At 35.4% G+C, this 26,838-nt stretch overlaps 1 protein-coding gene across 3 annotated transcripts in view; it reads right to left on the bottom strand.

Moving 5' to 3' along the window:
* The window catches only part of PKIA (cAMP-dependent protein kinase inhibitor alpha), a 99,812-nt gene that overhangs the window by 22,623 nt on the left and 50,351 nt on the right, over window positions 1-26,838 (bottom strand). For 2 of the 3 annotated variants that reach the window (XM_060116347.1, XM_060116348.1), the window contains exon 2: window positions 14,004-14,130. The exons of the other annotated variant lie outside the window; for it this stretch is intronic. The gene's annotated coding sequence lies outside the window, so the exon portion shown is untranslated. The remainder of the gene's footprint in view (window positions 1-14,003; window positions 14,131-26,838) is intronic. 3 annotated transcript variants of the gene reach the window in all.

Here is a 26,838-nt window from a genome sequence, read left to right as displayed (position 1 = left end):
CCTATTTTTTTTTTAATATGTAAGAAGTTCACATACTGTGGTGTTGAGACATTGCTGTGTAGGGTGATATTTTATTGACATCCCTACAGAACCTGGCTTTTTAATACTATCATATGATATACATCATATTAATTGACACTGCAATTTCTTCCTTGATTTGTATATTTTTTTCTACAAACACTTTGCATTCCAACTTCCACATATCTGATTTACTCATCCATGTGATGGTCTTCATCTTCAGCCATCTTGCTGTCTGGGCTGTTCAACCCTGTGACAGTAAAAGCACACTTACTAGGAACTAGGAGTTTGAGAAGGACTTAGAAAATTGTTTGACACCTGAAAAAAATGGCTCCGGAATATGAAAAAAAATCTGCAAAATTGAGATAAAAACTTGTGTAATTAATATTTTCAACTAATATTACTACAACAGCAATGTTACTCAGCTTTCATATAGTCATCTATAAATTATATTGGATATGTGACTTGGGCACATTTTAATGCATTTGATAACATTTAGGGTAAAGCTTCTAAAAGGGCAATTGCCTAGGACTGAGGAAGGTTTAAAAATGGCCCTGCACAGAATGAACTAGAAGTGACTTCAATGGGAGGCTGAGGCAGAGATGCTGGACCCGGAGAGTGACAGAGCAGGCGTATATTGGAGAGAGCTTTCCTATACAGGAGAGCCAAGTATTTGTTACTTATTGAGTGGGGAGCCTGAAGGTAGGGGACCCTATAATGAGAATCCTAGGATTGCTTCTAGATTTCTAACTTGGATAAATGACAGGACGGTACTCTTTGGTGAATGCTAAAGGAACAGCAACAGCAGCAAAAGTCTAAGAATGGAACTTTAACATATCACAATGCCACCTTTAAAGTAAATTTGGCATTCTTCTCCTTTTTGAATGAATGAAAATGAATTAATTAAAGACATACACATTCACACACCTGCTAATATCTGCTCTTCTGCAATCATGTGTTTTCTGTATAGTGTCTAAATATCTATTCCAGTTGAAGTAGTGCTTAAACACTTCAATATGCCTCTTTTCAGCCAAAAAGAAAAACTGTCTATGACTGTTTCAACATATTTTAAATATATGTATAATCATTGCCAACTTATCTGCTTTGCAGATACTAGTTTCCTATACAATATTAAATATCTCCCTTTATTTAAAATGTCATTGCTCAGTATTATGATTAATGTTTTTCATTTTTATGATATGTCTGAATGTTAGAATTATTGATTAATCTCTTTATTACTGGAATGATCTTCAGCACAATGTTAAATACTCTTCTTCTCTACCATTATTATATGTTATGTTAAAGATTTTCCATACAGTTACTTTAAATGGGATTTTCAGATTTTTCAGGCTTTTTGAAGTCAGTAGAATAGGCTCCAGTGAGTAAAAGAAATGCTGAAGAACAACAATATGAATTAAACAAATTTAAGTAGTTAAGAAAGCACTAATCTAGACATTGAGAAATATATACTAATATTTACGTAGTATGTATATATAAATCAATAGTTTCAAAATGAGATAATCTACTGAAGAAAATATCTTAAAATGTGAATTAAAAGATGTTGTAAAATCTCTGTATGATTAAAATACAAAAAATTTTATAAGTTTGGAATATAAATAATAAGTGCATTTTTGTCTGGGAGACAAGTTGTTATCTGGGAAACCTCAAGACATTTTGTAGATTATCGAAATCACTTTACTATCAATCTTGAGCATTTCTCCTATCAAGTCTATAATTAGTATTGGAAATTAGCATTATGACTCTATTTCACTATCAGGAACATTGAAGAAACTATGTAAAGTGCTAAACATTGGTTTTAACAAATAAAAAACTATTCATCTGAAGAAGATGTTACAATGAACTGAGGAATTAAAAGATCTCAAAGTAGAGAAATTTCACTGCCTACAGTATAAACAACTTGAGGGTAGAGAGTTTCTGTTTTTCCTGTTTGCCCTCCAAATTTTGGAACAGTGTTATATGCATGGTGCAGGGTAATAAGCAAATATTTAACAAATGAAAAGTACTGAATTCATTACCTTGTGGTACAAATTAGGATTTCTTTTGTACTGTAACTAGAAGATTTTAATTTCAGCATTATGAATTATTAATGTCTTTATCTGATTCCCAGTTCTGTGTCAACCAAACTTATCTGAGTGATAATTAGAGGACTCCATGTTTATCCTATCTTCTAGGATTTCACTTTTGCATATCTGTTAATTCATAATTTTGATATTTTTATAGCACAACCAGAGACTATAAAAACACATAGAGCAAGCACTTGCCAAAGAACTCTAAACAAAACAGGTCTCAGATATGAAATTAGAGGCATGCTTGGTTATACTTCTAAGTGCTTCATCTAAAGAGAGACCTGCAACACTGCTGCATGAATTAATCACCTAGAGTGACTTTTAAACCTACCAACAGCTGGCCCCTCTATCATATCTGATTTTATTCAATAGTCTAAATGATAATAATTTTTTGATCAAGAACTTTATTTTACTGGTTGTAAAGGTGCACACATGCATGCGCACACAATCCCCAGTGCTTTTAAAAATTGTGGGACAGAATGAATCATAACTATTGAGTTTAAATGTCATTTATCAACTTATTAAAGTGCAAGCATGCAGGGAAAATGAGCTAAAGACAAGACTTCCGTTTTTCAATTTATTTTTAAAAAGTCTTGTAGAAATCTTTATGAAATTAACACAAAATTGTGGTACCAAAAATCTTTTTGCTTTGTTTATTCCCTAGTCTGTGGCAATGTAAACAGTGGACGTTAACCCGGAATTTAAGTTAAGGAAAGCTATATTGTATTAAGTTTAGCCAAACATTGTTTAACTTGCCATCATATTTTTTCAAATAAATAAAATTTCTATTCTCTTCCCTCTCTCCTCATCTCCCTTAAGGTATGTCAACTCTAACCCCGCCCCCCATACACACACCTTGTTGCCTCTGACATTATCTCCTCCACTAGACGTGCTTTTGTACTTATTACTACACAATAGTTCAACAAGAAAATGTGATAAATGCAGGCAAAGGTGTTTCAAGAAGAAGGTAAATGTCCTTACACATTTTCAACATAGAAACAGAATTTTTCAAAAATGAGTTACAAAACAGCAAAATTAAAAAAACTTAGTTATAGATAAAGTTTGTAGATAACGTTGTCATCCCTCTTAAAAGAAGAGGGATAAGGCACAGAAGAAATGTAGTGTTGAGGACAATGAAAATAAGCAGTTATTGCAATCTATTTATGCTGCATTTAATGGATTTAGAAGACAGAGGCTTTAGTGCTGTCATTATTACTTGTTTGCCATTTGATGGTGGGCAAAATATTTAATTTCACTGGGTTTCTCTTTCTATGCCTCTAAAATGTGGATTCCCAGGCTAAGAAAATATTTTAAATCTTTTCTAGGTCTAAAAGTCACAGATCTTAGTGTCTGTGTACCCTTTATAAAGGCCACATTTTCACAAAAGATAGCATTCTTGTAAAACACCTTTATAGAAAGAAAAAGCTACATTTAGAAAGTCCACTCAGTGTCCAGGGTTTTCTGAAGTCGTACTGCTGTTTATAACCAGGTGTAGGCCAGTAGGACAACACATTTGCTTTAACTAATAACTGTCCAGATTTCTTGGAGTTAAAGATAAGTTTTTCATTATTCTAAGTGTTGACCTAAGAAATTATTGAAAATAAGAATTGTTCTACTTTACTTATGGAATTGCCCAGTCCTTACATGGCCTGACATGAAAGGTGATTTAAAAGATTGCATTTAAGTTTGGACATATAGCCTTCATCCTGCTGTTTCATCACAGACCTCTTACAGGATAAACACATGCAACCATTTTGAGTTTCTGAATGAGAGTGCTCCTTATAGTATTTTCCCCTTATAAATTTCTTGCCAACTTACTCCAATTTGAATGCAGGTAGAAATTTATAAATTTCTCCAAGAACTTTATTTTTATGAATCTTACTGATTTTGTTTTAATACCGAGGACTTTATCAAATTTATAGACATTTGATAGAATAAAAAGCAAAAGCATAATTAGGAAAAATCCAAAAACCTCAAGTAGAAAATAAGATGCTATGTTGTTAGTAACTGAAATTACCACAAATAGACTGAAAAACTGACCACCATTGTAAACTGAGCTTTTAAATATGGGAGTCGCCAGGAAAGGGAGGATTACCTGACTCAGGGGTCTTCTCTTTCTTTGCCTTCTTTTAACAATCTCAAAAATTAAAGAAAGGTTGAAATGACAATAAAAATAATTTATTTCCCAAACCATTTGAGAGTAGGTGCCAACACAATGCAATGTCTCCCCCAAATCCTCTAGTATTTCCTACAAACATATATCCAAATATAATCATGAAAATCAGGAAATTAACACTGATACATAACTACAGTGCTACCAATCCTCAGATCCCTTTCAAGTTTTGTCAATTATCCCAATCATGTCCTTCATAATAAAAGGATCATCCCAGCGTCACATGTTGCATTTAGTTGTCCTGTCTCTTTAGTTTTTTAATCTGGAAAATATTCTCAGGCTTCCCTTGAACTTCATGAACTAGAAAATTTTAAAGAATATGGATCAGTTATTTTGTAGGATTTAGCTGTTTGTATTTGTCTCATGATTATTCAGGATATGTGTAGTTGGCAGGAATAACACAGTGGAGAAGCTCTGTCCTTCTCACTGCTTCCTATCAAACAATTTCGGCAAACTTTTAACTTGTAACCTTACTGGAATATTATTTTACTCATTTGATTAAGGTGTATCATCCAGTCTTCTCCATTGTAAAGTTATTTTTTTCTCCTTCATTATTAATAATTTTTGTGGTAAGACACTTTGTAATTATGTAAATATCCTGTTCCTCATCAAACATAATTTATTTAATTTAATTATTTAAATCAGTATGAACTCATAGACTCCTATTTTATTCAATTGACTATAATATGTTTCTACCATTATTTATTTTGAGGCTTAGATGGTTCAAGATTTGTCCAGTGGAAGCGCCGTCAGTTTGGCTTATATATCCTTTGATGTTTCCCAATTATTCTTTGATATCTCCCTTCTTCTTTCTTTTTTTTTTAACATCTTTATTGGAGTATAATTGCTTTACAATGGTCTGCTAGTTTCTGCTTTATAACAAAGTGAATCAGCTATACATATACATACATCCCCATATCTCCTCCCTGTTGCGTCTCCCTCCCTCCCACCCTCCCTACCTCACCCCTCTAGGTGGTCACAAAGCACCGAGCTGATCTCCCTGTGCTATGTGGCTGCTTCCCACTAGCTATAGGTTTTATATTTGGTAGTGTATATATGTCCATGCCACTCTCTCACACCGTCCCAGCTTACCCTTCCCCCTCCCCATGTCCTCAAGTCCATTCTCTACATCTGCGTCTTTATTCCTCTCTTGCCCCTAGGTTCTTCAGAACCATTTTTTTTCTTTAGATTCCATATATATGTGTTAGCATATGGTATTTGTTTTTCTCTTTCTGACTTACTTCACTCTGTATGACAGACTCTAGGTCCATCCACCTCACTACAAATAACTCAATTTCATTTCTTTTTATGGCTGATCCCTTCTTGAAACAATAATATGTTCTACGGTCATCTTATATTTTTCCTGTAGTAGCTCTAGAATCAGCCATTTCTCCAAAGAGCTTTAGTTCCTTCAGTTGGAGAGCTGTATTTAGAAACCAGGATCTGGACACTAGGTGTATTCATTGCTCTTGGGAAGTAGTGGTCCCAGGTACTCTCAATAGGCAGAGCTAGGGGATTTATGTACATATATGCATACACACATATGAAAACACATATTCATAACCATTTACACATATTCATAAACATATATTCATAAACATATGCATACATATTGTCTATGTTTATTTCTATAATGCCTTTATATTGAAAATCATGTGTTCACATTAACATCCTCCATTCCCTTTCAACACCCTTTCATTCTAGTTTTTGCCCTTTTCATATTTTAGCTCCCTCCACAGATATTAAAATAACACTGATTACCATATCCTTAATATCCTTACTTATTTGATCAATCTTCCTGTATTTAAGTAAATTCTTGTAGCTGCCACTTTCCCATCTACACATTTTCTCCACCTGGCACGGGTTATGACTCTCTGTACAGAGTGGTTGCCAAGGCCACTTCCTCATGTGGATGCCCTTTCACACGAATCAGACTTCAGCAGTCAACTCCAGGCTCACTTATGCAGACATCCTCTCCCCTTTCTCAGACTCTGAGACCCAATGCCAAGTCATGTGGTTCCTTGAATGTCCACCTCCCCCATGCTGACAAAGGGTTATTTTACCTCACTTAATGGGCTAATTTGTTCAAGAAGGGAAGGGATCACAACACTGTAAAGCAATTATACTCCAATAAAGATATATAAAAAAAAAGGAAGGGAAGGGACAAGGAAGGGGATGAAGAAAGGGAGGTGGACAGGGATGAACAGGTATCTTTTTTTTCTAAACAATATTTGAAGAGGTCCTTCATTTAGAAGTTACAAAGACATTATGAAGTATCAGCTGAAGAACTGAAACAACGACATATATTTACACATCCATATCCCTACATCTATGACACACAATGTACACCTAATTTTATAGCAACCAAAATATAATTTAACAAAACTTATGATGTTTATCCATACACTTTAATGCTCAGCAACTTAAAAATATATGCAGTGCCATTTGGCTGTTAACTATCAGTCTATTTATATGAATGGATTTGTAAAACTCCTAGCCAAGAGTGCTTGGGATAGCATCTCTAGTGGTCCTTACTGGATCCTCTTCTTCTTTTGTCACTCTTTTCAGTCATTTGTTGATCCTCAATTGTATCTCATTGGTGACTTGCATGACCATTGGTAATCATATCTGGGCAAATACCCCAGCTTGGTGTCTCTCAAAGGGCTGACTGAAAACCATTTGCAACAGAATCAACTGAGGTACTTGATAAAATTCAGGTCCACAGGCCCTGTTCTGATTTCCTGCTCAGAAGCTCTTTAGAGAGTAATGAGTATTTGGAAAATACCTTAGCTAATTCTAACACATTAACACTGAAACCATGGTGTAGTTTGCATGTCTACAATTCCTCAAAGTTCACGGTTTAAAACACATAGGTCTCACCAACTACAGTTCTTTTATTTTAGCTTCATCAATTCACATTTGTTATTTAACCAACTTGGACATTGCTAGATGTGTGAATAGCCGCCAAAGTAAAATGTATCTATCTTTTGCAAAAATGTCTTCTACCAAGTGTCTCTACAAAATGAAATGTAAATACCTTCTAAGATCTTGCTTGGAGGAATCTTACAGATTTTTTAAATCTTCCAGGTTTTAGGGAATAGCAAGTGCAAAGGCCCTGATGTTGGGAAAGCCACTGCAGAAAGAAAATCTGTGTGTGTGTGTGAGAGAATAGTAGTAGTAAATGAGTTTGGAGAGTAGGGCAGAGAAATATTGAATAAAGCATGTAGGACAGGTAAAAAGTTTAATTTTTATTCTAAAGTGATGGGAACGGGTTTTGTGAAATAATGTGATATGATTTATTTATTTATTTATTTTTTTAGATTATTCTGGCTATTGTGTTGGTTATAGACTATAAGGATTGGGACAAGAGGGGAAGAAGCAAGGAGGTTGTGTAAGAGGCTGCCTATTGCATTAGATGAGGCAAGCAATGATGGCTTGGAGTAAGTAAAGATGGCAAGAGTAAGGTGAGAGGCAGGTCGATACAGAATGTATTTTCAAGTTAGAGCTGGCAAGAATTTCTGATGGACTGGACATAGGAATTGTGGGAAAGTGAGAGTTTAAGGATGAATCTAACATTTTTGGCCTGAGCAACTGGATGAGTTATGGAGTCAGGAAAAACTGGAGTGCAATGGATGGATCAAAGCAAAATATTTAGTTTTATTTGCTAAGTTTGAAATGTCTATTATGCATAGATTGGAGATATTTAGTGGGAAATTGTAATTAGGAGTCTGGAGGTTAGGTGAGTGGTGAGGGCTAGAAGTATGAATTGGGGAGTCATGAGTCATCTTCCCATTAAAGTAATGGGTCTAGATTAAAACTTATGAGTAGTTAAGGTAGGTGGAGAGTGAAGGGGGCCAGGAATGAGCCATAGGGCATTCTAACAGACGTTGAGGGATGGGAGGCATCACCAAGGGAGACTGCCAAGGAATGGTGAGTGAGGAGGGGAGAAATCTAGGAGAGGATGGTGTCCTGGTAGCCAGTGAAACAAAATATTCATTCTGGAAATTATGAAGTTCATTTTCCAAAGTTTTTTGAATTGATGATAATTTGAAACTTGGTATTTTAAAAAGAGCTTTAGCAAACAGAAAAGAGAATACTTTTCTATCATGAGTGATTGATTGCAGTAACATAGGGAATGGAAAAGTTGTGAAAAGGAAATCAAGAATTTATGTAAAAGACAATTTTAAACAAAAGTATTCATTTAAAAAACAAGTACACAATATTTAGACATTATATTTTGTCCTTGTGTCAACAGCAGCTACAGCATGCTGTAAGTGAAAGATGAATTATTACAGTTTAATATCAAATCAGGGAAAAAGGTGAAATACTTGAATTCTTTGTAAATTTTTAATAGATTTCAAACCTTTATTGGTTTTGAATGTCATATTTCAAACATAATTTTCTAAATAATCATAACAATTTTAGAATCAGAATAAACCTTATATAACCTTATATAAACCTTATTTAAATGCACATATAGTTCATTTTTATGGGTAAAACTAGGACTCTGGTCTTACGATTACCAGTACTATTTCTTATTGCAACACACTGTTTAAATGTATAGATGATTGAAAAAAAGAGCACACCAGTGATCTCTTAAATATTTTACAAAAAAAAATATTAAGGAATTAAAATTAGGGGAAATAAAGCTCATGAGGATTAAATTACAGGAAGAGTTTATAAGAGGGCAAAGAAGTAGGAGATGTATTTCCACATGGATAAATATGAGATTTTAGGAGAAAATGACCAAAACTGCATTTACAAGGTCATGATACTAGCTAAATGAAATAAAGACAACCATCATGTGAATAACATATAATTTTGAAGGTGAATTTTGAATATGGAGACTGATACAGATTAACATCTGATTATAACAAAAATCAGGTAGGTAGGGTAACAAGGTCTTCTTCATCCAATCACAGCTTATCAGGAATAAGGGAACCTCTTGATACTTTGGTATGTGCCATTTTAGGACAATGAACTTGCTACAAAGTGAACACTTGATGCAAGAAATAGTTTAGAAACATAAATATGATTCAAGAAATTCATGAATGGTGAAAGCTATGTTGGATTATTTCAAAAAGTTAGGGACGACTAGGTTAAGTAGCTTCTCTTTTTAATAACAGAATAACTGTCACATGAAAGATCTCACTATGCCATTGACAAAGATAAAATCCTGGGATGCCATGGCTTCACAGTCTAATAGTCTAGAGCTACAATGTCCAGTATAGTGTCCATTAGTCACAAGTGGCTATTAAATACTTGAAATGTGGGCAAGTTTGACTTAGGAACTGCAATTTTAATTTTATTGAATTTTATTGAATTTACATTTAAAATTTTTAAAACACATGTGACGAATGGCTATAGTTTTTGACAGCACTAAGAACATTTCCATTATCATGGAAAGTTCTATTGACCAGAGCTGACCCATAACATTTTTATTTAATTTTACATTTATTCCTCTTTGTTAAGAAAATCCTCTCTCTTACTAAAAAACGATATTAGCAAGATGGCTAGATATAAGCTCAAGGTGCAAAAATCTATTGGATTTCTATAATCCAGGAACAAAGAGAGAGAGCTTAAAAATTATTTAAAATGGAAAAAAATAACTACCTAGGAATAAATCTAAATAAAAATGTGCAAGACATTTATGAAGAAAATAAAACCTTATTGAAAGATATTAGAGAAGTCTTAAATAAATGGAGAGATGCATCTTGTTTATGGATAGAAAAGACTCATCATAATGATATAAATTTTCCACAACTTAATTTATATAGTCAATGCAATTACAATAAAAATACTTAATAGAGGTTTTACAGGATTGCCAATTCTGAAATTTATGTGAATGGTCAAGAAGAGCTGAGACACACCTAAAAAATCCATTCATTCCAAAATGGTCCTGGAAAACTTAATTATTCATAAGAAAACAAAGAAATTGGATAATACAGACAAGTCGATTGTAAGTGCATTAATGGTCTGAATATAAAACAAAGATACACTAGAACTTTCAGAAGAAAATATACTATATCTGGGTAGCATTAAACGAGGGAAGGACATTTTAAGTAGAACAAAAAGACACTAAGCTAAAAGATAAATTTGATTTCATTAAAATTGAGAGCTGCTATTTATCACAAGACAACATTAAAAAAGTGAGAAGGCATGAAATAACTTACTTGTGTCATATATAGCTGACCAAGGATTATTTGCTTGTATTTAAAGAACAATAGAAATAAGTAAGAAAAAGATAAACAGTAGAAAAATGGACAAAAGATATTCTCTGGACTTTCACAGAATAGGAAACATAGGCAACTATTAAACAAATGAAAGGATTCTCAACCTATCGTTCATTAGAGAAATACAAATTAAAATTGTTATGTACTGAATTGTGTTCCCTAAAATTTGTATGTTGATGCTCCATCTCCCAATGTGGCTGTTTGGAGACAGGGACTTTAAAAACATTATATGGTTAAATGAGGTCATAATGGTGGGTCCCTAACTGATATGACTGGTGTCCTTGTAAGAAGAGGAAGAGATACGAGGGATGTATACACACAGAGGAAAGGCCATGTTAGGACATAGCAAGAAAACAGTGGTCATCTGCAAATCAAGGAAGGAGGCCTCAGGAGGACCCAAAACTGCCAACATCTTGATCGCGGACTTCCAGCCTCCAGAACTGTGAGAAGATAAATCTCTTGTTTTTTAAGCCACTGAATCTGAGGTATTTTGCTAGGACAACCTGAGCAGACCAATACAAGGAACAAAAGACTAGACTGGCCATTCTAACTGGTGAAGCTATAGAGCAAAAGGACTGAAAATTGATTCCATAACTTTGGAAAACATTTTGACATTATTTTTTAAAGTTGAATATTTGAATTCCCTGCAACTCAGCAATTCTACTCTTAGTATGTCTACTCTTTTACTTATGTTAAATCTTGCACATGTGTACCAGGAAACATTAAAATAAATGGTCACGGAAGTACTGTCCATAATAGGCCCAAAACAACCCAAATATCATTAATAGAATAATAAACACATTTTCTTGTATTTATACAATAAAATATTATACAGTAGTACAAATGAATGAACACTAGTTAAAGCAAAGTGGATGAACCTTAGAAACATAATGTTGAGTAAAAAAAGCAAGCACAGAAGACTAAAGTATGATATCAATTTTATAAATCTCAATAATTAGCAAAATCAGATAAAAATTATGTGGATGTTGAACATAAAGCCAAGATCAGAGTGATTTCTTTGGTGAAAGCAGGAAGGTGGGATCAGGGTAGAGAACAGAGAGAAGACTCAGCAGTTTCGATTCTAGTTCTTAGTTTTGGTGGTGTGTTTGCAGGAGTTTTTTATTATTTCTCATAACTTACATACAATTAAATATATTCTTTTGTATATTATCTAATAATATTTAAAAAATCGAAATCCATTGTATACCAAAGATAACCACTAGATATTAATTATAGAGAGTCCACTTTGAAACAACATACATAGTTACTCATAACTCTTCTGTAGTTGAAAGCTTTTAGCTATGAAATTCTTCCCCCCTCATATGAGGACTTTATGTTCCATAATGAAGGAAAATTGTTCCTACTTTGGGACAATTTGCCTTCTTTATTTAAGTGATACTAGTCCTTTGGCTGCCTAGAAATTTTAAAAACAACTGATAACTACATCTACTGCCTGCAAGAGAATAAAGGAAAAGGAGCATAGGAGGCAATCTCATACATTATTCATAAACACATACAAAGACAATATTGGTACAAAGCTATTTCTCCATATAGCAACTCTGAATTTTATTAATAAATACATATATATCAAACATTAATAAAAGAATAACATTATCCAATATGAGTGCATTTGCTCTTTTTTTGCAATTAGTTCCAGGATTCTATTTTAGATTATTACTTCATATCTGCGAGAGTTGGGTGTGTGTTTGTGTGTTTGGTTTTGTGGAAGCTGCATTGTGCTAAATTTTACATTTCTTTCTTGAATTAAATGGCTTTTGTTATCCCTTGGGAATACTGAAGATAGCAACATCAGATTACTACCTACGGGTGGAAAAGTGTAAATAACAATTTTAGCTGCTAGTGATTCTGAAATTGCCCTTAACTTTGTCCTTATAAAAATGCTCCAAGAATTACGTTTTGCAAATCCACAGATTTACTATCCATATTCGAGTCATTTATGTGGACAAAGAATGTAGCCTGTCTTATCAGTAACAAAGGATGTCATAGCCATCAAGCCATCAGCCACTGAAGCCACCCCCAAAGCTTCACCCTGAGGGGACTCAGGATGGAGAAAACAGGATACTGGCCCTAGATAATTAAAGTGCATATCAAGGGAATGATTTCCATGAGACCAGATTCTTGAATCTCACCATATATAGAAAAGTGCTAAATTTATTAACTTAAGATGTCTAGTTTCTTTAATTAACAGTAATCTTTTGATGTTCCAACTACCTGTTTTTTTTTTTTTTTTTTGCAAGAACCCCTAAATATCCTGTGCCCTCCCTTACCTCTTCAGAACAGTCCCTCAGAGCTATCTGAGAGGCTGTCTCCTGACTTAAGTCCTCAGTATGTCCTCCAAATAAAACATAATTCTCAACTTTTAGGTTGTGCATTCAACATTTAATTGTATGGCTCATGTAGGTACTATGCTTAAATGTAATGGGATGAGCTGTAAATTATTAAAACTAGATAAATTCTGTCAGCTCTACCACTAGCTGAGATCCAGGCTTCCATCTCTGGATACTTCTCTCATAGACCTTGGCAGATATGGGGTCTGTGTTGTTCTTAAAATTATTCTTAGAATTGTGGGGACTCATTCATTCTTTCAACAAATTTTATTGCTTATATTCTATGTGTCAGTTACAGTGCTGGGCCTTGAAATACAGAAGTCAACACACGAAAATACAAGGATAAAACACATTTTCTACCATATTAACTTTTTTCATTCATTAATTCATCCCTAAGTCATTCAACACACATCTTCTTATTGAATACTGATGAGGGGTCAAATGCTATGCTAAACACTGAGTATATAACTGCAAATGAGATGGATAGGCCCTGATTTTGATGTCACTACTATCTTTTGTCCTGCCATATAATGGGACAGCTTCATTATTCCCTTTACCCTAAGTTTTTATCACAAATTGCTAATGAAAATAAAACTGTTAGTGGAGTTTCAACATGCATAGGTAAGTGAGAACACATAACTCCCTTTCACATGCCCCATTCTCCTCCTTCTAACTCCCTATGTGAACTCACTTTGTTCCAAGACCAAGAAGATGTGCCCCAATAAGAACCAAGCTGATTTCCTCACACTGACTGTGGCTATTGCTCACTTAGAAGACTTGATGCTTAATTTTGATAAGCAACTAGAAGACCATGGAGACAACCTATAAGAATGATTTGTCTTGGGAGAAAATAACTAAAAAGGGTTAATGTGCTGTTCCACATGTCTAACCTCCTGGGATTAAACCACAGGCACCAAGATCACCAAGTGTACTTGGCAACAATGAGCTAAAAATGAAAAAAAAAAACGCATCATACTGTTATTGTATTCATTTTCCCCCAAGGCACTCTCTGATAAACACCACAACCTCTAAGGGAATTGAGAACAGCTTTCTTGTGGGGTAGGTTATATATGCATCTTTTTCCAAGCAGGTAAATCATATCCAGCTTAAGGTGATTGTAATGTATGAGATTAAATGCTCCTACCTGATTGGAAACCTTCTTGTCCTCAATTCATTGGCTATACTGGATTATTTTTCTTGGGTCAGACCTTCAGACTTCTACCGGAAATCGTTCCTTTGGGGAAACCAGGCCTTCCCAGAAACTCAGGAAACTGAAATGGAGACAGCAAGAGAGAAGGCAATTATTTGGACATATAGACCTCAATTGTTTGGCTTTAAGTAAACGTCCAAGCAAACATCTTCTAAATGGTATAATAACTTTAGGGAAATTCATGGTTTATAAGTTTGTGTACTCATAAACTGAACATATTATGATAAGAGTACAGGTTGCATTTTGTGTCTTCAACTCAAGCAAAGACTTCAAAAAAGGCCCAGTTATCCTTTGTTCATTAAGACACAAAGAGAGGGCAAAAAGGGCAAGTTTCTAAGTCTTTTTCTTTAAAATTTACTTCCTTTCTTCAGTCTTCATCAAGATCTTCAGGAAATTAACTTTACTAAAGCTAATTACTCATAAAATAAACATAGGAACCTGCAGAAGACTATTTCACAGAGATCCATAATGTACAATATCCATTGCATACATGCACCATGAGCTTGTCTTTTCTAGCACTGGCATACACAAAACTATGTGTGTGTGTGTGTGTGTGTGTGTGTGTGTGCATGTGTCTTTTTTTGTGATGGAGCCATAGGGAGAAAATAAATCTATTGGCTGCAATTCAGTGATGTAGAAAGATTTAAGGGTAAAGGAAAAGGCTACATCAAGTGAAGCAATAAAGTCATGAGGTTGTGGTTCCATAATAATAACAACAGCAGTCTTCTGTAACCAAGGGAGCAGGCTCCTCAAATTATAGTCACACCTGTTAGACCATCTGCCCATAAATTTCACACTATCATTAATGGAAAACAAATGGCACTGTCTCTCCTTCCCTTTATCCATTGGCCATTCTCATATAAACTATTTTTCTCTTCAAGGTCATGCTCTTTCCTATCTGTTTAAAAATATTAGGATTTAGGAGGAGTGATACATAATGTGCCATGCCTTGATACTTGTACCAGTGATGGCTCTGTAAGGAGCACGGGATTGTTAGGAGGCTATAAATTGAATTCCCCTAGAAGCAGAACCTGAGGCAATAATTTGAATGCAAACTGTTCATCTGGGATGTGCTTCCAGAAAACTCAGAAGTGGAGTGGGAATTGAGAATGGAGGCATGGAAGGAAGCCAACAGAGGTGGATTACTGAATAAATTACTCCTGCAAGGAACTGCTGCCAGTACTTCAGGGCAGTTCTGTCAAACTCTATAGAACATATCTCAGAGTTATCCCAAGAATCGGTGAGAAACTTGAAGTACTTATCTTCCAGACCCCTCTGTCCTTGGTTGAAAGCTACACCCAGATACATTAACTCCTGTAACTTCTGGACTGCCCTAAGGTGGATAGTTGCAGGTGGTAGCATGATTCTATCAGCATATACTGGAATGATGAGTGCTGGGGAGATATGAGTGGAGCATTGAAACAATCTAATACAGTCGGGGCAGGAGATATTAATTATTGGCTTGCAAGTCCAAATGGATAACCTTAAATTCCTGGGTTAATGGTTTTACTTTGAGGTATTTAAGCATGATGTATGAGTAAAAATTTCCTCTATTAAATCAAGTTGAAGATCCTAAGTCCCTAATCTTCTGGAAAACTGTGGGTATCTTTTAACAGATTTTTGAAAAGTAACATGATTAAGATTTCAAATTGACCATTCATTCATTCACTCATTCAACAAACATTTATTGAACACCTAAAGTATGCCATGGGTTAAACTAGGCACCAGTGTTACTGTTACTAAAATCATTATTGTGCCACCTAGAATTCAATGTATTGTGACACTCAAATAAGAAGATTCATAGTTACTGTAAAAATTATTACAGAGTGCTATAGGAAGACACGGTAAGACCTTAATTCATGATGTGGACAGTAGTATATGGGGGATATCAGTAGGGCTTCCTGTAGAAGGCAATTGAAATGGATATGTAACATGAAGGAAGGGTGAATTTTTGAGGAAAAGAGAAGATAAATTCATGGTTGCCAGAAAATGAATGGTTAAGGATCAGCCCAGAAAAGAGTTCCATTCATAATCAGTATAAGAAATGCTCACTGGGGCTTCCCTGGTGGCGCAGTGGTTGAGAATCCGCCTGCTGATGCAGGGGACACGGGTTCGTGACCCGGTCCAGGAAGATCCCACATGCTGCGGAGCGGCTAGGCCCGTGAGCCATGGCCGCTGAGCCTGCGCGTCTGGAGCCTGTGCTCCGCAACGGGAGAGGCCACAACAGTGAGAGGCCCGCGTACCGGAAAAAAAAAAAAAAAAAAGAAAAAGAAATGCTCACTGGAGTGTAAGAAAAGAAGACAATGGAGAGGGTGGTAGAAGCCAGATCATGAATGGTCCATGTATGTATAGTAAGTGCTATGGTCTAGTCTTTGTGTTCCCCTCCAAATTCATACGTTGAAATCTTAATTTCCAGAGGTGATTGATAGTATTAGTAGGTGGGGCCTTTGGGAAATGATTATGGTATTAGTGCTCTTGTAAAAGAGACCCCACAGAGCTCCCTAAGCTTTTCTGTCATGTGAGGATACAATGAGAAGTCTGTGACTCAGAAGAGGGCCCTCATCTGACCATACTGGCACCCTATTCTTGAACTTGCAGCCTCCAGAACTGTGAGAAAAAAAAATCCTGTTGTGTATGAGCCACCCATCCTGCAGTATAATCTTACAGCAGCCCAAAAGGACAAAGAGAGTTTGGATGTGAGATTTTACTCCAAGAAAGATGGGAATCCATTGAAGGATTTTAACTGGTAACTTAGAAGAGAGAAAAGTTTCATAACACAATCAGGTATTTTTATAAGAAAAATTTGTTTCATTTTCAGAAAGATCACTCTGGAAATACTGTGACTAGATTTTTGGAGAAGGGTGATGACAGTCCCGGATATAGAAAGATGAGTTAGTAGTCCATTAATATAAGTCAAACAAGAAAGTGGATATAAAAAGTGTGAATTTGTGGCTGAGAGTTCTTTTCTTTTAGTACTTGAAAAATGTTATGTCAGTGCTTCTGACTCCATAGTTTTAGACAAGAAATATGCTGTCATTGGAATTGGTGTTTCTCAATAAGTGATACATTGTTTCTGCCTGTCCACTTTCGAGATTTTTTTTTTGTCTCTGCTTTTCAGAAGTTTAATTATGACACATCTTGGCAAGGATATCTTTGTGTTTTTCCTCTTTGGGTTTGCTCAGATTCTTGAATTTGTGTTTATGTCTTCTAAAAAATTGGGAACTTTTTAGTCATGATTTCTTTGACTACTTTGTCAGTCCTACTTGCTCTCTTTTTTCATTCTGGAACTTTGATGATATGAATGTTAGTGCTTTTGTTACTGTTTACAGGTTCTTGAGATCCTGTTCTTTCTCCCATCTCTACCCCTCAGTCTATTTTTCTCTGTACATTTGGTACATTGTATTGGTCTCTTTTAAATTCATGATTCTATGCTTTGTAATCTCCACTCTACTCTTGAGCAAATTTTTTGACTGTTGTATTCTTCAGTTCTACTGTTCTCATTTGTTTTTATTGTTATAACTTCTAGTTCTTTGTTTACACTTTCTATTTTTCCCATTTCTGTCAAGGAACACATAATTGCTAATTGAAGCATTTATGTGACAGCTTATTTAAAATCCTTGTCTGATAATTTCAATAGATGTTTTATCTCAGTGTTGGTGTATGTTTATTGTCTTTTCTCATTTATTCTGTGATTTCCTGGTTCTTGGTGTCATGAGTATTTTTCAATTGTATTCTAAACATTGTGAGTTATTATATGACTCTGTATCCCATTTAATTTTATTATTACCTTTTAGAAGGAAGTCATCCTATTTGAGGTGTAGTATGAGGACTGGGGGCTTACGTACAGATTTCCATTGGGCCCTACTGACAATACCCTAGCAAAAGTGGGCACTTACATTTTCTCACTGCAGACAGATCAAGTAGAAGTTCAGCTATCCTATTGGCCCTCTGACACCTTCCCCCCAAAAGTGGGAACATTAATATCATTGTGTTGCCTTTTATTAGGAGTGGAAGTTCATCTCCCCAGTAGATTTCTTGACACCAGGGGAGGGGAGAAGTGAAGTGTTTGTTCTCCTTCCTCCCACTTCATTCTTTCTTGTTGATGCCAGGTGTGAGTAGAGGGTCAGCTACCTGCTGGCCCCACTGACACCAGGGTAAGAGGAAGAGAACTGACAACTAGCCCTGTTTGTGCCATCTCATTCTGTCTTACTGCCTCAGGATAGTTATGAGGATTTAGCACCCCAGTGGGTCTCACTGACACGTGTTGGGGGTTAGTGGGGTGCCTACTCCCTCCAACCTGTAACATCCTATTCTTATTGATGTCAGGGAGAGACAGAGGCTAAGTTCCACCATTGGACCCCACGACTGTGTGAGGGCAGCCGAGTGTTAACTAGCCTGTCAGGCACCACCTTTTAAAGTCTCTTTGCTAATGGAAAGGGGTGGAGGCTCAGCTCACCACTGGACCACACTGAAACAAACCTGGTGGAGAATCAGAGTGCTGCCTCTTCTGGAGGGCAGGAGTGGGGTGGTGTGGAAGATCAAATCCTAGCTTGGCCCAACTGAAACCACAGGACATAGGGGATGGGTGCAATATTCCACTGGCACTTGGCTTGAGTAGTGTGTATATTATTGCCCAAATGGTTTTCTGTCTTTAGCAACCCCTTTCCTCATACTTTGGCTAGGGGGAACAGGGTTTTTTTTGAAGCTTTTTTGTCTGTTGTTCTGTTGGTGGTTATTGATTGGGGGTTCCTGTAATACCCTCTCCAGGATGTATAGGAAGCAACAGGAAACACAGGGGACTCATCACCATGTTATTCCTCAAGTCCCAAAATCTCTAGTTAAGTCTGCCTTCTCATTTCCACCTTTCAGTGTCTTCCTATATTTGTTTGTTGTTATGTTCAGGGTTTTAGTTTTAAGTGGGAGAAACCGGGAGAAATGGGCTACTTCATCTTCTTGGAAGCAGAGGTCTGGAGGCCTATTGATGTTAAAAAGTACTGCTGACTGTAAATTAAAATTTGATGATATACACCTTGTCCTTTAAGAATTATCCTGCTAGATGATGTGGCTTCCCAAAGTTGCTACAATTTGATTTTCATACTTCTAAAAGTCAAATGTTTTGCTGGAGTTGAAATTTATAGATAAGCAAGAGATGAGGCTAAGATGATCTATGTGGTAACAGATTAAAGTTGGAAACATCAATATACATTCATGGTTAGCTTAATATTGCTTCATATTACCTTAATACAAATGTTATGTAGAGAGATACTTATAGATATGTGCATATACATGGGTAATGTACACACATATTATCTCTTTGCTCTGTCAGCTGAGAAGATCTAGAAGCAATGACATCCGAGCAGCTACTAGCACACCCCACACCCAGATCCTGCTGTCTAATACGGTTCTCCACTAAAAAGACCTAGTTATCCTTGAAGAAATAGCTGATTCTAGGACTGGGGCAGTAAATATACAAGATTTATATACAAGACCGTCTTATAGTGTCAGAAAGTAAGGAAGTTCCAAAAAAAAAAAAATAGAGGATGGGGATACATCAGAGTGGCACAAGAGCCAAGTGAAAAGAGTTCACAAGGGTCAGGACTAGAGCAATTTGAGGAACAAAGTAACTAAAGTAGAATTAGATTATAACCCAAAGTATAAAATAAAAATCCATAGGGCCTCCCTGGTGGCGCAGTGGTTGAGAGTCCGCCTGCCGATGCAGGGGATACGGGTTCGTGCCCCGATCTGGGAGGATCCCATATGCCGCGGAGTGGCTGGGCCCGTGAGCCATGGCCGCTGGGCCTGCGCATCCGGAGCCTGTGCTCCGCAACGGGAGAGGCCACGACAGTGAGAGGCCCGCATACCGCAAAAAATAAATAAATAAATAAATAAAAATCCATGAGTTCTTCTGATATAAATAAATAATTGGATACATAAATAAATGCAGGAGAATAGATAAATCTCTGGTGCAAAATAATTCCAAATAGTTTATGTAGTACTCCATTTTAAGCATAACTCCCTATTCCTTAGTTGTGGGCTGAGCATATTGACTTCCTTCCAAAAAGTACAGTATGAAAAAGGGAAAACAGTAATTTTACATTGGAGAAACCTGAAAAACACTACCTCAGCCTGGTGATCAAGGTCGACCTCAGCATTTATAATGCATATTGATACTTTGTACACTTGATGTGATCTGACAAAATAACCCTTCTACTCTGTGGTCTTCCTCCCCAAAACACATAATCCCAATATGATCATGAAAAATGCATCAAACAGATTCTAGTAGTGGGCATCCTACAAAAACCTAACTATTCAAAATTGTCAAGGTCGTCCAAGGAAAATCTGAGAAGCTATCAAACCCAAGAGGAGCCTAAGGAAACATGGCAACTAAATGTAATGTGATGTTTTGGATGAAATCCTGGAATAGAAAAAGGACATTAGGTAAAAACTAAGGAACTGGACTAATGTATGGACTATAGTAAATGATAATGTATCAATATTTGTTAATTGATTGTAACAATGTAACCTACGAATATAAGTTGATCATCATAGATGGAAATGGGTATAGTGTATATAGAAACACTTTATACTATCTTCCAATTTTTCTGTAAAATTAAAACACATCTAAAAAATAAAGTCTATAAAAACGTTGTGTTTTCTTGTTTTATGATTATGTGCCTGTATTTCCTAATAAATATGTAAACTTGCTTTACCTTCCTTGATACTGATATTAAAGAAAATACTAAGTAACTCTGAAAGAATTTGTAACTCCGATTCAACAAGCAATAATTCTTGGTATTAACTTTTTGGAAGAGCCCACTGAATAAATCAAAGCAAATTGTCTTTAAAGGCTGAATTTCTTTTCAGTGTTTAATCTTTTATATGATTAATGCATACCACAAGCATGATTCTGTTTCAAGGGCAGAAAACATTGATTGTAGGCAATGTCTAAAGTACAGTGAAATATTAATGCATGATGCTATAACAACTTTAATGTATTTTATGATTTCAAAATGATGAATTGCTATTTCAGTCAATAAAGTATTCACTTTTATACATTTCCTACCCACCTTTTCCCAAAACACCCACAAGGAAACGATACTATCATCTGATATTAGGTTCATCAATTTAAATAGGAGTTTTTGGTAGCTGTGGTTGCCAATGGTACTGGAATGTGTGATACTTTTACAAATCCTCTCCATGGCAAAATCTGATCTTCACAAGGTAAATCACAGTAGGTGCCTAAAGCCAAATGACATATAGCTTTGTAGCTAGATTACCAAGCATTTTACTTAGAGGCACAATCGAATGTAGAAAAGGCCATTTCTCTTTCTGTGTTTTTCTGCTCAAAGGTCACTCACTATCTTACTTTTTATCAGCCATCTCAGAAGTTTTCCATAAATTTAGAGTATATAATGTCACTTAATGTGAATGTAGCTCAACATTCTGTTTTAGTACAGCTAAGCTCACATTATTTTATTGGTGCTAAATATGTAAATCATTAGCAAATTTTTGTACTTAACTTTTTTTTTTTTGATGTGGACCACTTTTTAAAGTCTTTATTGAATTTGTTACAATACTGCTTCTGTTTTATGTTTTGGTTTTTTTGGCTGTGAGGCATGTGGGACCATGGCTCCCCGACTAGGGATTGAACCCACAACCCCTGCACTGGAAGGTTAAGTCTTAACCACTGGACCACCAGGGAAGTCCCTGTACTTAACTTTTAAAAATAATTAAAATAAGCTATTCAACACATTTTTCCTTTAAAAAAAAAAAAGCAATTCTTCTTAGGCTGGCCCTGGGCACATACGTGACTGTGCCATTTTTTCCATGGACTATTTTCTTATCTGTTCTACTGTGTCACATTTGTTCTACCTTCTCAAAAAGAAGCATTTAAAAATTCATCTACGTGCTCATGCATTCATACATTTATTAAATAAATCTATTGAACACATACATATGGCACAGAAAAAAAGGCAGAAAACTAATCTGGGTTGCACAGAAAGTAATGAACTCAGTTAAAATTTTTGGTGAAAACAGGTGTTACTCAATCTACTGGAAATTACATTTCATTATGGGGACTCACAGACTCAAGGAAAACCAAGACCTAAATAATAATAAAGTAATAAAAGCACTAGCCATTTACTGAGTGCCTGCTTGTACCTGACTCTGAAACTCTAAAATCATTATGGATGTTCTGAGGATTGTCTGATATAACTGTAATCTCCATTTTACAGATGAAAATAACAAGGTTCAGAGACATTAGGTTACTTGCCTAAAGTGAAGTGGCCCAGAAACTACAGAACTGGAAATTGAACCTTAGACTTCATAATGCCAAAGTCTGTGCTTTTAATCACAATGTGTGTGTGTGTGTGTGTGTGTGTGTGTGTGAGAGAGAGAGAGAGAGAGAGAGAGAGAGAGAGAAAGAAAGAAAGAAAGATAATGTGTTTAATAGAGAACTTCTGAGAAATGGCAAGAAAATTGCCAGGTAACCATAAAACAATAATTTAGGAGCTTCTTACTATACAAGTAATTGTTAATCATATGGCTGAACTAAGGATCTCTCACTTTTGAACTAAGAAATCAAAAGCTTCCATAAGTTGAGTCTAAATTTTACAGTTACATAAGATACTTCATACAGAATGCTAAAGTATAATAACTAAAGAGCTCTGAAAATCCTGGAAGCATTCATATTAGTATGATTTCATAATGTGGATAATAAAGGATTTAAGAAATTGGCAGATGCAACTGCAGACTCATTTGTTATCATTTCTGTGAAGGGCAAGATAAATGAATAAAATGAGAAAAATGAAAAAAGAATAGCTAGCAATTTTAGGTAGTTTGCTTAATCTCCGTACTAGGAAAGACTAAGCAAAAAAAAAAAAAAAAAAAAAAGAAATTCTCGAAATTTTATTTTGAAAGCACCTACAAGTATATATGGTCTTTTTATACCAAATAACTTGGAATTATGAACTGTCAAATAAGTCTAATCTTCTCTGATGATAAAATTGCTGACTTTATTTGAAACTATGAAATGAAAAATGAGGTAATAATCAGAAATTCTTAAGAAAAGGAGTAGAAAAAACAGAATTTTAAGAGTTATGTTAAAAAATATTTTGAAACAAACATAAAATCCCCATTATTGGCACAGAGCTTTTAAAACTTTATTTTGGTTTTAAGTTTTAATAAATATTTATATGTTTACATAATTACTGTCATAAGGAAGACACAATTTTAAGTCAGCTTTCTTCATTCTTTCTTTATTCAGCATTATTCTATTTTGCTCCATCATCTTGTAATTATAATATAGTAACTGTAATTTTCTACTAAGTGGATATAATTTCCTAAACTGTTTTCCTATTGTTAACAATTAAAGGTGTTTCCGATTTTTTGTTATTACAAATGACATGACAATGAGCATCTTTATATAATAATTTTCTGGATTATAACTTAGTTATTGGCATAAGCTTCCAGAATTATAATTAATGTGTAAAAAGCTATTAACATTTTTATCTTGCTAGACATTACCAAATTACTTGTCAAAAGATGGAACCAAATTATATTGCAAAAATCTTTGCCAACAGAAGACATTATATATAATTTTTGATTTTGCTAAATTAATAAGTTGGAAACCTATGTTCCATTTCTTTGAATTCTTTGATAACAGAGTGCTGCTGGAGGCTGGGAGTGCAGCCATGTCCGTGAAGGCTTCCCAGAGTTGGAGCGGGGAAGTGGAAAAAGGTAAAAAAAAAATACTAATTGTATTTTCCCTCGATTATTATTTCTCACTCTTTTCTGCCTCTGTGTAACATATATCCAGGTAGCTGGAGAAAAATCATGTGACAGGGCAAATTGGTATTCCAATAAATTAATAATCACCAACTTCAAATGGATTTTCAAGACTGGAAATATTGCTCTGACTTACAGTAAGTTCTTTCTAATTCACCTTTAAGGACTCTTTTCTTAGAAGCTTTACCTACCCTCCTCAAATTTTCCTCCATCCTGTCTACTTCCTTCACTCTGAGCTGGTGCGGTGCTTCATAACTCATTAAGAACATAGAAGTCAGTAAATAGTCCACTGCCAAATCCATTAATTCATTAACATTAGCATTGATCTTTGTATTCCCTTTTACTACAGGAGTTAAAGTTAAAAGGCCATGTGCACTACAGATAGCATTTCATTTTCTCTCATATTCTCAAGTACGTCACAGCACTGCATTTTCTACAACCCATCTACTCCTTATGAATGATTCTTGTCAAAATTCAACCTCATTCTAGACTAGTAACTCCAAGTTAAAATGTTAAAAACTATACGTGTAACAAGAAAGCCTCCCTCCTCCCCTAATCCCTGCATATCTTCTTTAGCCAATTCATGTCTGAACTTTTCAAAATTGTTATCTTCATATATTGTTTCCATTTCCTCACGTCCCATTTACTCTATAATTTACATCCATCTGACTTCTCTCACTGTAATCTCTTTGCCCACTGTCCTGAAATTTTACTTATGAAGGTCACCAGCGATCTCTGTGTCAGTATAGCCAATGAATAGTTTTTGTCCTATTTCTAGGTTCTTTCCTTCTTTAAAAAAGAAAAAGAAAAACAAAAACCGTTTTTTTTTTCTTCTATGCTTTCACACACTCATCATCTTCTGTCTTGGTATATTTTACTGGCTTTCTGTGTTTAATCTGATTTCTAATATTCTATTAGTTTCCTTTATCTTCAGTGGAATAAACCACTATATGAAGGATTATTTTCAACAGTTAGTTCTCATAATAACAGTACTAGTAGCAGCAGTCAATACTCTATAATGCTTATCATGTGCCAGACACTATTCTAAGACACTGTTTAAATACATATATATAGACACACACACACACACACACACATATATATATATATGAGGTTTTCCTCCTCATAGGCCTATGAAATAAGCCTATTATTATACCCATGTTACAAATGAGAAAACTGAGGCAATGAGAGGTCAAGGTCACATGATCAGTACTTGGCGAAGCCCCGCCTGAGTTAATGCTGGAACTTTAGAGTAGACAAGTTAAATAATGTCTCACAGATTGGTCTTAAAAGTGAGCAACATTTAATTAATGACTTGTGAAGTATCAGAAAAAAATGGAACATTTTAAATTGAATGGGAACTACTAAGTCATGTATCAGTAACTAAGAATGACTCTTATTGAATGAAATTATTTTTCATTATTCTTTTGAAAGAAGAATATTCTTGTGTTAGTGTTTCACAGTTTTTTTTTCATTCACGTATTTATTCACTTATTAGACACACATTTCCTACACACCTTCTATGTGCCAGTGTCTGCTGCAAGCCTTGGAAGATTCAGTGGTGAGCAAAAAATTACAAAGTCCTTGCTCTTATGCAAATGTCCAGTGGTGGAGGAAGACAGAGTAAACATGTAAATAAATTTTGTACAGTGACAGAAATACGACCGGACAATGGGGTGGAGAGGAACTGAGGAGGCAGGTCTCTTTGGTCAAGATAGTAGTGGTGGCATTTGAACCGAGACCTTAATTATCAGAGGGAAATTGGTCTGGGTAGAAGGATTAGCCAATCTAAAGCTGGAAGAGCAAGAAGTAGAGCTTGTTGCATCTGAGGGACTGAAAAAGACGACTGTGCCTCGAACCCCGTGAAAGTCAGGGAAAGATGTAGTAAGTGACCAGAGCACATGGTCCCTGTGAGCCTGGCTAACTAGTTGAAAATTTAATCTCTTTACAATAGATAGCCTTTAGAGGTTAGAAGCAGTGAAATAATAGCATCTGATTTGTGCTTTTTAAAAGACTACTTTGACTGTTGAGTGTCCTACAAAAGCAAAATACTTGTGTCTCTATGAAGTGCAGATGGTAAATTTTAAAAAGCCCAATGAGCTCATAAGCAGTTGGTTTACTAACTGTAATCATTTATCTTAACTAGACTTCATTAATATAAGCTTGGTGACCTTGGGGTACTGGGACATATTAGATTAGGGAAACCCAGCTATTTTGAAATAGTGTGAGTTGAAAAATTCTCGAAATTGCTGGGGTTCAGGAAGATTATTTTATTTCTGGGGCTGGATGGGAAGTTTAGAATAAGAAAAGAAAGTATGATGGCTGGCTTCCATCTATTCTCCCCTTCTGTGGGAGAAATGATGGTGGAGTGACTACTTTGCTGTTGACCCAATGCTTAAATTTCTGAGCTAGTTCAATCCAGTAAATATTTGCTGAACAACTATTATATGTCAGGCACCTAGCTGAAACTGGGAATATAAAGAGAATAATTAATAATAAAAGCAGGTATTACTAACAAGAGACAGGCACTGTGCTAATGCTTAACATGCACCATCTCAAGTTACATTAATTTGCACACTAACCATATGGGGTAGATGCATTTATTATACCATTTTCCGGGTGAGAAATCTAATCCCTTTAAGGGGCTTAAGTTACTTCTCCAAGGTTACACAGCTAGTTAGGGACATAGGCAATATTTGGACTCGGGTCTAGTATCAGCACCAATTCTCTTAGCCATTATGCTCTATAAGGACCTTACTTGAGAAGTTCAGGATTATACATACATGGGTACAACCAACCCTAAGACCATCTGGCAAAACTGGCTGCTTGAGAAGTCCTGGATTTATGTAAAATGCTCTTGGAATGGAGAAGATCATGAAGGAGGGTCCCCAAAACACACTCTATACCAAGGGGCAACAAAAGAGAGAAAGAATTAGCCTACAGCAGTATGATATTGAGAACCAAGAAACAGTGTTTCTCTCTT

The sequence above is a fragment of the Mesoplodon densirostris genome, chromosome 13 (assembly GCF_025265405.1).
Source record: "Mesoplodon densirostris isolate mMesDen1 chromosome 13, mMesDen1 primary haplotype, whole genome shotgun sequence".
In the NCBI taxonomy this organism is placed as follows: Eukaryota; Metazoa; Chordata; class Mammalia; order Artiodactyla; family Ziphiidae; genus Mesoplodon; species Mesoplodon densirostris.
The sequence above is the reverse complement of the archived record's forward strand: the minus strand, read 5'-3'. Positions and strand labels throughout refer to the sequence as shown.